The following is a 17,623-nucleotide window of genomic DNA, read 5'->3' as shown; positions in this document are numbered from 1 at the left end:
CTCCAGGCTATCCTAAGAATTCAGAGTTGGGGTCTCTGTCCTGCCTGAGTGGATAGTTTTTTTTTTTCTTAAAAGTTATTTTGGTATATTCCTATATGTCTGCTAAGTGTGTTCCCATTTTATTTTTATTTTTTTTAAGTGAGGTCGTATTTTGTGAGTAAACAAACGGACAGACTCATGTAAAGTGTCTTTTACTTCCCCCTATTGGGAAGGGTGGGGGAATCTTGTTTAAAATCCCTTCAACAACCCCTTTAGTATGAATGTTATGTATGGGGTTTCTATTTTGAATACTGAGGATGTACTTCGAAAGCAGACAGACTTAAAATGCATTCCATTTATGGGCTCTCCCTCTCTTGGAAAATGGGGAGGAGTATATCAACAAACGAGCAAACTCACAAAAATTACTGTCTATTTTATCCCCTAGGGTTGAGAAGCATAATTTTTAATCCTACAATTTACTAGATTTATCCTGCCCCTAATTTAGTACACACTAGTGGCGTAATCGAAAGCGTACCGGTCTCTAATTCGCTTACTTGTGAGTTCGAATCCCGCACTTCTCTACAATTTGCAGGAGTTACTGTTACTTGCTCCAACAGTCCAAGTAAGCAAAGAAAAGTTGATAGTTGCAGCTAATTGCCTACTGTCTTAGTCTTCTCAACTTCTTCTTTAGTATACATGCGAAGTATGGATTCTGTCTTAAAAACTGAAGTAAAGGACCAGGTAGGGTAATTTTTTCCCTTAAAATCGAATGTGGCACACCCTTAGAACATATGTATATATGGAATGTCTTACAACTGAAGGAGTACTTCTGGATAAGCAGATAAAAAGTGTCCCCTCTACTCCCCACGCACGCACAGATACAATTTTAGAGAGAAACCATTATCAACTGGTGACACGGGCCTACACTTATCATGGTGTTTTCATTTGTCTGCCTTAAGGCGCTTAACCACTATCGAACGATGAATAGGTCTCCTCATCCCATCGTCCTAATCTCCCTCTCTCATCCTTGGAATCTTGAATTATACCCTAAAAAGCAGAAAGGTCTTCCTTATTTGTCACTTTTCGGATATCCCTGTTAGTTAGATACTCGTGCACTCCGAGACTTGATGAAAAAATAGGCTGAGGGAATATAAATCTGTTACTTTTCTAAAATTAATTAAAGATTAACTAAAGACGTGGTCTTAGAAATCACAAAGTATTTCTTATGAAACTGAAGAACTTCACCAGCTGGACATCTTCTCTCAACACATCCTTTCTATTGAACCTCGAGACTTGATCCTTGGCCTGGGAACCTCTTTTGATCCAAGAAACATTCGATTGGTATTCGGATTATTTTGAGTACTAAATGGGAGACTTTAGCCGGATTACTTTGAGCAACTAGGGGATCAGGTGATAGTATGGAAGCTCTGATAAAATCTAATAATGGTTGGAATTTATTGGTTGAATAAATCGAATTCATGAGTGAATTTTGTGTAAAGTCGACTTGATTACGGCTGTGTTAGACCTCCAAAGTTGGTATCTTCATCATAGTACTTAGATTTTCAGTTTTCAATCTTGGAGTGTATTTTCAGACCTCATATAAGGATTAGCCTTCTCAATTAAGCCTTGTACAATTGATTTAACTTTTTTATCTCCCTATTTTAACTGTACAGTTATACGGTATACACAGTAATAAACAACCTCATAACTTCTCGTTCTTAGACATAGCACATCTCAGACGTATGGAAATTCTTCATTAAGTATTATTGTGTTCATCTTTTTTACTGAATAAATCGTCCTATTATCAATGTTTAAGCAACCTAAAAACAAACACTTGTGGATGAAAACAGATAAGGTGACCAGGATTTTTAAATGGGAACTTGTCCGGCACCATTTATTTGATTTTATATGGTGACGTATGTAATAGATATTTGTTCTGACTACAACAACCCGACGAAATGCAGTTGAGAGGTGCTGAAGGTTTGGGAACAAATGGGGTTTCGATCGATCAAGATAATTTTGACTCGGATTTTACTTCTCAGCTAAAGAACATTATACGTATTCCCCCTAAAGGCCTAAACAAATATCTGTAAAATACGTCATCGGATTGTAAGGGTTAAAAGCGAAAAAAATAAATGAAAGATGTTAGATATTATATTTTGGAGAATTCAAGAAGAAAAGAAAGACGGTGAGGCACAGCAGTGAGCTACATGTGGAAAATGGAAGGGAGAGTGAGGGGGGTAAAACAGTGGAGGGTGAAATTGCCCAAAAGTTTGGAATCTTTATAATTACGGTGTTGAATGACGCCGCCATTTAAGGACTAGCTTAGGAAGTACAAGTTTTAGTTTGGTTAATGACGGCTGAATAGTCTGGTTCATACAAGAACCGCCTTTGGATAACTCTTCTATACCGTTATGTATTGTTTAGATTTTATTTACGCATCAGACAATACAGTTATGATTTTGAGGACCGAGTCCTACGTAACAACGTCGAGACTGTGCAAATTCAAACCAGGTTTAATGACCACCTTATGAGTCGATAGCCTTAAAAAAAAAAAAAAAAAAAAAAAAAACCTTATGAGTCGATAGCCTTAAAAAAAAAAAAAAAAAAAAAAAAAAAAAAAAAAAACCGGTCCTGCTCATGCTGAGGTTTTAGCTTCAGGTGAGTAGATATACCAAGCATTTGTTATAAATTCATGTACAAAATGTCTCAGATTAAGGTTGAATAATAATAAAAAAAATGGTGTCTTCACTTCCTACAGTATATTAATTTACTGATAACTTTAACATTGCTAACGCTCTTGTTCTCATCTCCTAATTTGAATTTTTTGTTCTTTGTTGTTCCATTTGGATCTACTACAGGTCCATTTACCACATACACACTTTTGAGAGAAAATCTTCATTATCTTCATGTTGTAGTTTTCTGCAAAATTTACCATCATCTCGTCTTTGTCATCTCTTTCTCTTGCTCTAAACTTCCTAATGCAAGATTGAGCTCTCATGTTCTTCCCCACTTAAGCATTAAAGTCACCTATTACCAGCGCGTATGATGGGGGTTACTAGGCTAGATAGGGTGAGAAATGAGGAGGTGAGGAGGAGAACAGGGGTGGAAAAGGAGCTGGGAGATAGGGTTGATGAAAGAATATTAGGATGGTTTGGACACATGGAAAGAATGAGTGAAGAAAGACTAGTAAAAGAGGTATGGAAGGCAGATGTGGAGGGAGTGAACATGAGGGGATGTCCTAGGATGAGGTGGATGGATGGGGTGAAGGGAGCTTTGAGGAAGAGGGGAATGTCTGTTGAGGAAGGACGGGAGAGGGCAGAAGACAGGGGCGAATGGAGAATGGTTGTATATGGATGATGCTGTGATTGCATGAGGTGGAATGGGCGGGGGGATGGGGGGTGAGGTAGTATGTGTGAGCAAAATTTGACGCAGCCCGAAGGGATTTCTCCCCGTCTTCTCCTTTTATGCAATGGGGGGACGGAGAGGGGGGTCGCCGATTTAATGAAGCGCCCTTGCTGTGGATGTGCTGTGTCTTGCGACACTGCTTCTGACCCAGGGCAGTGGACAAGGTGCAGGGATGACCCGTCATCCAGGAGGTGCTAAGATAAGAGGGAGGGTGGAGGGGTGTGGAGTGTATTCAGGGATGGAATGGGTGGAAATGATTTTATGCCTTTTCCTTTTTGGCTACCTCCCTTGTAAGGGGGAAAAAGCCTTGGTATATGTATGTATGTATAACTAATAATATCATAGAATAATCCAATTTCATCGTATGAACCTTGTAAAGTTGGTGCATAAACCTGCATTTTTAAGACTATATTTTTTTCCGCAGCCTTATCACAATCCAAGCTACCCTATCTGTTATATTACTAAACTTCACTTCGTTACCAGCAACCTCTCGATTTATCAAGATTTCTACTCCACTAGATCTTTCCTTCTCCTTACCTCTATAATCGAACAGGTGGTGCTTGGGCAGTGCTTATTCGGTGGTACACTGCCTGTAAGCACACAATGTAATGCGGTTGGACCTTTAGGAAGCGATGATCCAACAGGAACAACCAATTTTATTTTGGCTGTGCAATTTATGTTTGCTATAAACGAATTGTGGTAGTAATCTCACCTCCTTGCCAACTAGCTTCTGGTGAGATATTTATTTATTTCTACCTTACTCAGTATATTCGTTGGAGCCTAATGTAACGCTGTCATTGCGACAGTACTCCATATATCTATATGAAATTCCCTGTTTATATATATATATATATATATATATATATATATATATATATATACAGTATATATATATATATATATATATGTGTGTGTGTGTGTGTGTGTGTGTGTGTGTGTACATACATACATACATACATACACACATGCATACATACATACATACATACATACATACATACATACATACATACATACATACATACATACATACATACATACATACATACATACATACATACATGCATGCATACATACATCAGGAAAAAAAATACTTTTTTTTCCAGAGCCATTTTTCATTTTTTTTTTCACCAGAGCCATTTTTTTAATTACCAGAGCCATTTTTGATACTTCCAGAGCCATGTTTTTGCAGGTTCGATTTCCTTCAAACTATTGGAAGGCTAACTCATTACTCATGTGCATGAGGGTGGAAATGCACGACAAGCCTTGCAATACACCGTTAGAATACCATCACTGCCCCGATCCCCTTCAAGCTAATCTAGGTTCCACGAGCGTATAGTAGATTCATGCTTTAGTGGTTTTCGTTTTCCTTCGACTTGCCCGTAGAGTTTGAATTAGGCTTTGCCGGTCCAGAAGCGCTTCCTGCCGTCAAAACACTGTCCCTCGATTCTGAAAAGACTGAATCTGAGGGCAAACCATCTTCACTCATCTTCACTCGCTTCACTAGAAATCGCTCCATGATGTACGATCATCGAAAGTTTGGCATGGACGTGATCTAGCTACCGTAAACCTAAGCTAGCTAACGAATCATTTTTACTTTTGGATTTTTTATTCTCCCTCCAAAGATCCATATACATGAACTAAATATATAATTATCAAATGTTCATATTTATACTTAAATTTATTTACTTTCAATTACTAACCAAACATTTGATTCTATTTTGTTTTCTCATAAATATGCGAACGAGGTTATAAATGGGATTTCTCAGTTTCCCTCCTAGGCCTCGAGCGAGTTTGCATATGTACAGTGTACGTATGCATGCGGTGATGTGGTATTGGTTAAGATCTATATACACCAGGTCTAACCGTTTGAGCCGTTCTGCGCAGCTTCTGACGTCATCTGGATGGTTTCGTTTGCTCTTTGTGAAACACTGAAGAAACCTGTGAAACGCCAAGGAAGACTGGAACTATTATATTTTCCCCCCATTATCTCTCTCTCTAGCTCATTGCTATTATCAGTGTGTGTGTGTGTGTGTGTGTGTGTGTGTGTGTGTGTGTGTGTGTGTGTGTATGTGTGTGTGTGTATTTATATGCTTGTATTTTACTGGAAGGGGACATATCGCCGTGTGTGCTTATATGTGTACACGTTCACATGTGTGTGTGTGTGCGTATGTATGTGTGTGTGTATCTATATATTTGTATCTTACGGGAAGGGGAGATATCGTCGTATGTACTTATATGTGTACACGTTCACATGTGTGTGTGTATGTGTGTGCGTGTGTGTGTATTTATATACTTGTATTTTACGGGAAGGGGAGATATCGTTGTGTGTGCTTATATGTGTATACGTTCACATATGTGTGTGTGTATGTGTGTGTGTGTGTTAATATACTTGTATTTTACGGGAAGGGGAGATACCGTTGTGTGTGCTTATATGTGTACACGTTCACATGTGTGTGTGTGTGTGATTCACCTTGGTCTTTTGGATCACGTGTTGGACTCGTGATCGACAACTATTTCCCTCCCGGAAGAGAGCTCAGAGCTCGTATGTCCGATCTATAAACTTACACGCACACACATCCCAAACTCCCCGCCCACGAGAGTTGGAGTAACGATTCGAAGCGCAGCAATACTGAAAAAAAATCAAGCTTAAGCAGGATTCGAACCAGGTATCACCGATAATTGCGTCTTCGACGTCTGAGTCTCTACCAACCGCTCCACCGAGTTTCTTCCTTAATTGAACGTGTGTGTGTATTTATATACTTGTATTTTACGGGAAGGGGAGATATCGTCGTGTGTGCTTATACAGTATGTGTACACGTGTGTGTGTGTGTGCTTATACAGTATGTGTACACTTGTGTGTGTGTGTGTTTATTTGCAGGGAAACGATGAAAATTTTCATATTTGGGCGGGATACGAACTAGGTAATGCTGTTATTGTTGTCCCAGAAATCTGAGTCCCTACCAACCGTACCACCGAGTCACTTATATGTGCACGTGTGTGTATTTATATACTTGTATTTTACGGGAAGGGGAGATATTGTCGTGTGTGTGTGTGTGTGTGTGTGTGTGTGTGTGCGTTTATATACTTGTATTTTACGGGAAGGGGAGATATCGTCGTGTGTGCTTATATGTGTACACGTTCACATTTGTGTGTGTGTGTTTGCAGGGAAACGATGAAAATTAACATTTGGCTTACTTCCTCTTTGGTTTGAGCCACAACCCTTAATGTCACAATAAGCCATATTGTCAAGATCTATATATACCGGTATATACAGATCTTCATTGTCAGAATATAACTAATTGCGTGGAGCGGTGCGAGCGGAGGCAGCAACATACCCGAGCGACGCACCAGCTACAACTGACAGTGATACGACGCGACACCCCACTTTGAACAGCCAGGTGACGTTCACGGGCCCGCTGCGCCAACACTCTCAAAATTCGGTCGGAAGTGGTTAGACCGGGTATATATAGATCTTGGTATTGGGTATGGTGCATTGTACATGTAGTCAGCGCGTTGCCTGGGTAGCTAGCTGCATACAACCAATGAACTTCCCTGCATACAGGTACCATGCAATTCGCAACTAGCGATATTATGTAGCACGATAGTCGTGTAGAGTCTAGTCAACATGTACTAGTATACGCGCGCATGCAGCTGATACGAGGCTAGGCTAGGTAAGCCATTGAACTCTAGCAGCTATACCGCGTACTCGTACGTACGTATATCAACAAATTGAAGTTGATTGATGCGTTGCGTTTATGATATCGATTGATAATGCAATGATTGATCACGGGTAAGTTGTGTTTGCTCTGATCCTTTCATCAATGGTGATGGGATTCAGGATTGCCAAATGATGGATAATGCATGAAAAAAGTTTAATCTTGCCGCGGGGGCGATTTTTTTGTGGGGGGATCACTCCCGCTATTGGATTTGCGAGAGCGACATTGGAACTTTCCCGAGCGAAATCGCTCGTCGCTCCCGTGTATTTTTTTTCGCTGACATGCATACATACATACATACATACATACATACATACTTACATACATGCATACATACATACATACATACATACATACATACATACATACATACATACATACATACATACATACATACATACATACATACATACACACATACATATCATACATACATACATACATACATACATACATACATACATACATACATACATACATACATACATATACCAAAGGCTTTTTTCCCCTTACACAGGGGGTAGCGAAAAAAAAGGCATAGAAACCACTCCCACACATTCCATCCCCTACATATTCCACTCCCCTCTACCCTCCTCCCTCCCTCTCATCTTGGCACCTCCTGGATGACGGGTCATCCCTGTATCCTGCCCACTGCCCTGGGTCAGAAGCAGTGTCGCAAGACACAGCACATCCACAATAAGGCCGCTTCATAAATTTGGTGACCCCCCTCTCCATTCCCTCATGCAGAAAAGAAGACGAGGAGAAATCCCTTCGGGCTGAGTCAAACTATTTCTCATACATACTTCCCTGCCCCCCCCACCCCACCCACTCCCCCTCATGCATCATAGCATCATCCATACACAACCCTTCTCCATTCACCCCTATCTTCTGTCCTCTCCCGTCCTTCCTCAACAGACATTCCTCTCTTTTGTAATACCCCTTTTCCCCATCCACCCATCTTATCCTAGGACGCGCCCTCATATTCACCCCTTCCACCTCTGCCTTCCACACCTCTTTTACTAATCTTTCTTCACTCATTCTTTCCATGTATCCAAACCATCCTAATACTCTTTCATCAACCCTATCTCCCAACTCCCTTTCCACCCCCATTCTCCTCCTCACCTCCTCATTTCTCACTCTATCTAGCCTAGTAACCCCCATCATACTTCTCAGACATTTCCTCTCAAACACATTCAAACTCCTTCTCTCTTCCTCTCTCATGTTCCATGTTTCTGCCCCGTATAATGCTGTTGGCACAATCACTCCTTCATATAACCTCCTCTTAGCATCCATTCCCAGATTTCTATTTCTCATTACACTTTTCAATCAGCCAAGGCATTTACTCGCTTCTCTCAATCTACATTCTACCTCCACCCCCACTCCTCCCTTTCCTGCTTGATTCGTACCCATGCATTTAAAACTATCCATTTCCTCCAGTCTCTCTCCCTTAATGCTCACTTTCAGCCTGCTGTCACTCTCTCCCATTGTACATCTCATCACCTTACTTTTGCCCACATTTATCTTCAGCGTCTTTCTTTCACGCACCTTTTTAAACTCTGTCACTAACTTCCTCAATCCCTCCTCTGATCCTGCTACAAGAGCAGTGTCGTCAGCAAACAACTGGCTTATCTCCCACTTTTCTCCATTTTCTTTAACCATCTCCAACCCCTGACCCACTACCCTTGCATTCACCCCTTGCACCACCCCATCCATGTATAGATTAAACAGCCAGGATGACATAACACATCCCTGACGAAGTCCCACCTTTACCTCAAACCATTGACTCTCTCCATTTCTAATCCTGACATAAGCTCTACTACTCTCGTAAAATATCTTGACTGCTCCAGCTTTCCTCCTATCCCATATATCTGTAATACCTCCCACATTGCCTTCCTGTCTAACCTGTCGTAAACCTTTTCCAAATCCATAACATCCCAAAAAGCATCATTACCTTTTCCTATAGCTTTCATTTCAGAAACAGCTAAAGACCTCCAAGATATACTTAGTGATCTCAACAAAGAAAAATTCCAAGAAGGTTTGAAAACGAATGAAAGTGAAGGCAAAGAAATTGTAATCGATGATAAGAATCTTGGAGAGGAGAGTATCATATTTAGGTCAGATTCTAAAACCGACTGAAGATAATAAGAATCAAATCAAAAGATGAATCACAACTTATCTAAATTGCAGAGCTTACAATCAGTATATAACCTCAGCTATGATCTACAGGTGCAACACCTTGTAACTTAAAAGTAGATCAAAATGGAGCTAAGGAATGCACAGAACGAAATTAGATTGAGAGATCCATGCCGGAAACTTACTGAAAGGAAGAGAGCAAGATAAGTATGAGAGCAGAATGGAAAGAAATTTTGTGTAGAAATGAGAAACGAGCGGAAATGAATTAGTTGGGTCAGGTAACCTTAAAGGAAGATGGAGGATGTAATAGATGTGTTTCTGACAAGACGCCGTTAGGTTGAAAGCAAGGAGAGACAGAAAATGAAGAGACAAAGATGGAGGAGTTTGCAAGAGTGACGTGTCAGATATTGGCAAAGTTATGTGACTCATGGAAGAAGTTGGGAGACGCTTTTGTTCAGTATTGAATTACGAGTGGCCGATTGATAGATGCGCACTCAGACACACACACACACACACACACACACACACACACACACACACACACACACACACACACACACACACACACACACACACACACACACACACACACACACACACACACACTCATACACACAAACGCAAACACACACGCACACTAACACACACGCACACACACACACACACACACACACACACACACACACACACACACACACACACACACACACACACACACACACACACACACACACACACACACACACACACACACGCACACACACACACACACGTGCACGCACGCACGCACACACACACACACACACACACACACACACACACACACACACACACACACACACACACACACACACACACACACACACACACACACACTCACACACACACACTCGGTGGCACACTTGGTAGAGCGCTGAACTAGAAGCAGAAGTGCTCCCAGTAGCCAGTTCGAATCCTGCCCAGGGCCGAAATTATTTCGGTATCGCTGTGCCTCGGGTCGTTACTCTGACTCTCGTGGGCGGGGAGTTGGGGGTGTGTGAATACACACACACACACACACACACGCACATACACACACACACACACACACACACACACACACACACACACACACACACACACACACACACCCGACACACACGCACAATATATTTTGCCCTCACACTCGCTTTCACCGTTAAACTTCACCCACCTAACCAGCTCCGCCCTCATTGTTTTCCAATCAAATATCATATCAACACACTCTCACGAACTCCGTAATGCTCATCCTTCTGCAATTACATACCACCATCACCCGCGTCTCCATTCCTACTCTGTCTCAAGAAGATATCATCTATCACCTGACACTTAAGAAAAATACCCAGTTTTCAGCGAAGTTATATCCGTCGCTGTCCACGGACACGTCACGCGTTCATAAATCAGTTGTGAGCCGTTTGGTAACAGAACGCCGTCCTGGCAAAGGCCTCGAAAATAAGGCGCCATTTATGGTCAGGCTCAAACTCCTTTGTCCGCTGTCTAAATGTCACCGCCAAGCCGCGCCACCGGGCCCGATTCTTCCTGGACAAAATAGTGTGTAGCATAGCATTTCTATACTGTTCTTTATCTCATAGAGGAAATGACGTCATATTCTGCGACATCTCACGTGAATGACGTCATAGAAATGACCATAGGAGGACCTTTGTGTACACGGCAAACGTTCAGAAATGGAACCTCATTTTCCATTCAGACAACAGAACCTAACCTTCCAAACCACGACCTGGCGCGGGCTTGGTGTTTTAACTAGCGATGCAATAAGAAAAAAAAAAAAAAAAAAAAAAAAAAAACGCGTTAAAAAAGTGACAAAAAAACAATAACTTTTTTTTTAATTCTGTCTTAAAAAAAAAAAACCATATTATAATTGTTTCTAGATTATCAGATAATACAGTATACCCCTCAAACATAGTTTTTTATGATTTTAGGCCATTTCCCATTTCTGTCATGTTTTGATGTATTTTATTGATTTTACAATAAACCTGTTGCATCTTTAACTTTTAAACAGATGTGTGTTAATAATATGCCTTTGATGGTGGTGATATGATATATAAGCGTTTTCTGCCAGTTTGGTGTAGTTTCTGGAATTTTGTCTCATAAGAGGTTTGGCACCACTGTGACTGAGATTTGGCAACATTGTAAGTTGTTCGTCTTTATTATCAGTCCTGTACTCTGTTGTTGTCTGTGTAGTGTGAGTAAAACCTACAATGAGAGGCAGGAAGAAGACTCCAGTTGCCAAATTATTCAAAGATGTCCCAAGTGATGGGAAAGTGGGAAAAGTGAAATGCTTATTTTGCTCGACAGTACTGTCAAAAAACGGAAGTCGGTGCAAAAAATGTGGTGAAAAAATCAAGAAGTATTTGACACGTGGTAAAGGTCAAAAAACAGTTCTTATTGATGCTGAAACTACCTAGGGAAGATCACAAGGCATAGACAGTGACTCAGACATGGAACTGCAGTTGCTCTTGCATGATACAAGTGCAACAAGTACAAGCACTCATACAATGCAAATGGTAAAGAGCTTCACTCGTCGAAGACCGTAGTTGAGTCAGTAAATTCATGTGTAGACGTTAGTAGTGTACCACAGGTTACAAAGGAAGAAGTAGAATTGGCTCTAAAACCTATGAAACGTGGAAAAGCACCAGGGGAAGACGATATATCAATAGATCTGTTGAAAGACGCAGGTAAAATAGTTCATATTAGATTAGCTGAGTTGTACACCCAGTGCTTACGTCAAGAAAGCGTTCCTGATGCGTGGTGCAATGCTATAGTGATTTTGCTTCATAAAAAAGGAGACCAGAAAGACCTTAGTAACTATCGACCGATTAGCTTGCTTTCAAACGTATATAAAGTATTCTCCAAGATCCTTACAAATAGATTAAGTCAAGTTTTAGATGGAAACCAAGCGAGAGGACAAGCAGGCTTTAGAAGTGGATATTCAACTCTAGACCATTTGCAGGCGATAAACCAACTAATCGAGAAAACGACAGAATACAATATACCTCTGTGTTTAGCTTTTGTAGATTACGAGAAGGCCTTTGACTCGGTAGAACAAATATCAATACTAAACTCGCTACGCAAACAAGGTACAAACGAACAGATCATAAGATTTTTAGAAAAAAATTATGCGAAAGGTACCGCTATAGTTCGACTACATAAAGATACAGAAAAAAATCAAGATCGAGAAAGGAGTACGGCAAGGCGATACAGTTTCACCCAAACTATTTACAGTTTGTTTAGAAGATACTTTTAGAAGTTTGAGTTTGGAAAATAAAGGTTTGAAGATTAATAGCGAATATTTGAAGCACCTAAGATTTGTGGATGACATCATTCTTATTTCATAAATAAGGGATCTGAGGGATCTAAACAAGGAAAGTCTCAAAGTAGGTTTAAAAATGAATAAAAGTAAAACCAAAGTAATGTTCAACACGAAAGTTCAAAGCAAAGAGATTGTAATTGATGATGAGAGTCTTGAGGAAGTTGAAGAGTATAATTATTTAGGCCAGATGGTGAAAGTGACGAGAGACCATGATAATGAAATAAAAAGACGCATTACAATTGATTGGAAAGGGTTTGGTAAGTATAATAAGATCCTGAGAGGCTCTCTACCTTTATGTTTGAAGCGTAAAATTTACAATCAATACATTATACCAGCAATAATTTACGGGTGTGACACTTGGAAGCTGACGAGGGCGATGAAAACAAAGCTAAGGACTACACAGAGGAAAATGGAGAGATCAATGATTGGAATAACACTGAGAGACCGAAAGAGAGCAAGTTGGATGAGAGAGCAGACTAGAGTGAAAGATATTGTAGAAGCAGTAAAAGAGAGGAAGTGGAATTGGGCAGGTAAGTTGGTGCGAATGACTGATGAGCGATGGAGCAAGTGTGTTACTGAGTGGACGCCGCAAGATAGGAAGCGTGGAAGAGGGAGACCAGACAGAAGGTGGAGAGACGAGATCGAGAAGTTTGCAGGAGTGACGTGGCAGAGGATGGCACAGTCGTGTGATTAATGGAATGCTATGAAGGAGGCCTTTGTTCAGCAGTGGACTCAGGATGGTTGATTTGATTGAATGTGCCTCCAGTGTCAACATTCAGTAATATGTCTATCAGTATCATGATTAATGGAAATCAAATGCATTACAGGAAGAGGCTCAGTTACAGTTAGCCCGGGCTATCTATGCAAGTGGCTGTCCACTATGCATGGTGGATAATAAGTTGTGGGCAAAGTACTTCAAGATTCTGAGGCCATCTTTCAAGATTCCGAGCCGGGACTCAATCTCAAACAATCTTCTTGAGAGGGTCTACCAGGAGTGTTCTGTAACTGTCAAGGAACTAGTAGCATCTGCTTCTAGTGTTGCAGTAATATATGATAGTTGGACAAGTGTCAGGTAAGAACAGTAGGAATAAGTATCATTATTATGTCACTTATTATCCCTAATAAATTGTTATAAATAATTATTGCCCTAACTAATCCTAAAATACTGGATAACTACAGGAATGAGGGGATCATAAACTTCATTGTGACAGTGCCAAGGCCCATATTTTGGAGCAGCATTGTAACAGATTAGTTTCAGTTAAAATAGCAGTCAATTACAACTCAATTACAAAATTAACTTAGACAATAAAATAAAGTATTTCACATAAACCTCCTATCTTAAGAAGTGATTGATATTAATTAATAGTCAATTCTCTGTATTCCGATTTTCATTAATTTTGTACTTTTGGAATATGCTGCAACATCTAATTATAACTTTTGTTTTATTATTAGGTGCAAAAAGCCACACTGGGCAGTATATAGCAGATCTCCTGAAGAAAATAGTGGATGACATTGGGCCATTGAAAGTGTTGGGGGTCTGCACAGATAATGCCTCTAATATGAAAAAGGCTTGGGAACTGCTTCAGTTGGAGTATCCCCACATAAAACCACATGGTTGCATGGCTCACACTCTGCAGTTAATATTTACAGTCCCAAAAAAGATAAAGTCTGCAGAAATAATCCAGTCTGACTGCATAAAAGTTTGCAAAGCAGTCAAACAGTCCCAAAAGCTCACTGCTCTACTCAAACAACATCAACAGCAGTCACCACAGGGGCAACAGTAGACACTAAAACTGCCTGTTAAAACAAGGTAAGAATTATTAGTATATTACTCATTGCTAAAGATCACAACTTACAAAATAGTATTTGAAATCTCATTCTTATGCCAATAAACTTGCTGAGAATTCTTTATTAATGGTACATATAATTTAATGTTTCTCATGGCTAAGCTGTTTTGAATTGAGAATTCATACGGGTACTAAAATTGTTGTCCTCCTTTGTTTTAGATGGGGATCCATTATCCAGTGTCTGAAGAGTGTATCCATTAACAAACATGCACTTCAGGCTCTTACAATCAATAATAATGCCAAGCCATCTTTGGATTTGTCCATTAGGAAGCTTCTACTTTCAGAGGGATTTTGGGATCGGGCTGAGGGTATCCTCAAGCTCCTGAAGCCAGTGGCAGATGCCATCACTGCCATAGAAGGAGACAATAAAAACCTCTCTCTAGTAATGAAAGTGTTCAGCTGTCCTTTGAAAAGAATCTCTCCTCACCCCAAATCCTCAAGAGTGAAGAAGATGCCTTCAAGGGAATAATTCGTTAAAGGAAGAAATTCCTGGTGAAAAGTGTTCACCTTGCACCCAACTTGGTGGATCCTTGTTACTGTGGATGCCACTTTTCGGGTGAAGATGCGGTAAGTATTTTCTATTTCTATTTTGTAATAATATGTTCTTATTATCCCCAAAATCCAGTCTTGCCCGTATGCCACTGCATTTGCCTCCAAGTCTTACTTGACCTGAATTCACCTGACCTAAATTACTAGTAGTATCTTAAAATTATACAAATTGCGGTATCATATACTTATACTAAAGATATTGCTAATTTTCAGGTGGATACAATACAGTGGTAGTATCTCTCTAAAATTATACAAGTTACGGTATCATATACTTATACTAAAAATATTGTTGATTTTCAGGTAGATGCAATGCAGGCCATTTATGAAATTGCTGCACAACTGCCAAATGTCGATGAGACCCAACTAATACCTGAGTTGGCAGATTACAGGTCCAAATCAAACTTTTTTCAAAACCATTTGTTTGGAGTGCTGTTGATAAGACCTCAGCATCTAGTTGGTGGAACGGGATCTGTTGCTCAACTCAGCTGTCCCGTGTTGCCTCAAACATTCTGCAACTGCCCCCATCCAGTGCATCTGTCGAGCGATCCTTTAGCAGATATGCATTGATACATTCTGCGAGAAGGAATCGTTTGACCACCGACAGAGATGCCAAGTTGGTGTTTATTGGTCAAACATTAGCATTGGGCAATATGGACGATGCCCATGAATATCCTCGCCATGCAGCTCATGCCAGTAATCCACCACCACCATAGCCATCAACCAGCAGAGATTCTTCTGCTTTAAGCAGCATCCCCACCTTCCAGCCTGAGTCGGACGACTCGGACCATTCTGAAGCAGACTCTGAGGACTCAATTGATGATCTGCCCAGCCCCGGCCCCAGAGTCATGATTTCATCTGATATAGAGGAGCCTGAGAAGGAGCGGCAGGAGCCACATGACATGGCCCATATACAGCATCTACACTTGTTGCAGCATCTGACAAAAAAGTCAATTACTTATGCTTATTTTTATAGTGTCTGAAGATAGGTACACATATGTACAGGGGTGGATCAAGTACTTGCACCTGTTTTTATATACTCGATGTTAATATCTGAGCAACTTTGGCAATGTAAAAAAAATATATATATAAAAAATAGAAGAAAAAAAACGATATAAAACTTTTTTTTTTCTTACATCACTAGTTTTAACCATGTTGTGCGAAGTCTACAGGTAATATTGACAACTTATCACACAGAAAACAGAGCTTGGTTTTTTCCTTAATACATTTTGAGCCAATCTTGGACTTACACACATAGACTTGTGCTAGTGATGCCGGGGGTCTCTGTCCAAAAGCTTTTAGGTAAATATCTCATGCTTCCAATTGTGTGACCAGATATGGCCATATAACAACAGAAACTCTATTGGAAACTTCTGTAAACATACTATACCGGTATTGCTGGTAACTGAGGAAGAAATGCAGCACCAAGAAAATATACATTATTTTGATTATACAACCATTCTTAAACACAAGTACAACAAGAAGAAAATATAACGGCCTTTACGATATGTCATGAGCAACAATCTAGCCATCTATGCTTCCGGTGGTTAGTCCTTTCCCTAAAGTATTCATAGAATTTCTACTTTGATCGTATTCACAGTACAGTATGTTGTGTCAATGTTTGGAACTCAATGTGATGTATTGATTTCTTGCGAAAACTAACTCAATGACCACGTTCCAAAGAAAAATGGAAAAGAGAAGGAGAGAGGTTAGGTGGATAAGAAAAGAAAGAAAAGGACTTGAAAAGGTATAAAAGGAAAAGAGGAATAAATGCTAGAGCTGAATGATGGAGGTATCTGATAAGACAAAGAGAGAAAAAGAAAAACTATTGAGGAAGAAAAAGGCAAATGATGAAGAGGAAAAGATGGTAAGTAATGAGACTAGAAGAGAGATAGATAAATAGAGTGAGAGAGAGAAGGGGGGAAGGAGAGAGTGGAAAACAGAAAAGAAAGAGGAAAAAGGAAGAGATAGGAGAAAAAAGAAGAATGAGGGAGGGGCAGAAAAGAAATAAAGAAGTAAATTGTATGTAGGTGGACATAGAGATATATGATCAAATTGTTGCCGATTTATGTTTTTCTTACGTCTCAATTCCCCTTACATTCTGAAATTTGAATGGGGTTTCAAAGGACTCAGTTCCTCACACTCTTTACAAAGTACTCAACAGCCCTTACCAGACAATCCAGATCTATTAAATAGTAGCCTATAAAGCCACACAATATGATCATCATCGAGCTTTGTTGCCATAGGATTACTAATCTTATGAATAAAAATCGCATGATACAAAATAGTGATTCGACTTTACGTTACTAACTCCCTTGTTCAGTACTAAGGCGGTGGCATAAAAAGAAAAAAAAAATTGTCTTGCCTTTTCAGGACCATTGATCAGAACGAGTGTCCTTCCTAGCTTCTGCGCCGTGCCCACGATTTGAACCCGCGATTTTTTTTTTTTTTTTTTTTTTTTTTTTTTTTACCTCGCTAATAGTTGTCAGCCGCACACACTACCTCTGTACTACAGTGGAGCCCCTGAATCAATTATGAATATGAGAGTAAATTAATACATATTTGTACAGTAAATAACTTTTCATATTGATTTTATACACATTTAAATTGAATCACAAGGAAATGCCAACGCATAATAATTC

General features: G+C 40.0%; 1 pseudogene; it reads left to right on the top strand.

Moving 5' to 3' along the window:
• Positions 1–684: 684 nt before the first annotated feature.
• LOC143033202 (uncharacterized) lies at positions 685–15,697 on the top strand (annotated as a pseudogene).
• The last annotated feature ends 1,926 nt before the right edge of the window (positions 15,698–17,623 follow it).

Source organism: Oratosquilla oratoria, chromosome 15 (genome assembly GCF_046742065.1).
Source record: "Oratosquilla oratoria isolate Oo_2021 chromosome 15, ASM4674206v1, whole genome shotgun sequence".
Classification (NCBI taxonomy): domain Eukaryota; kingdom Metazoa; phylum Arthropoda; class Malacostraca; order Stomatopoda; family Squillidae; genus Oratosquilla; species Oratosquilla oratoria.
This window is presented reverse-complemented; position numbering and strand designations above follow the sequence as displayed.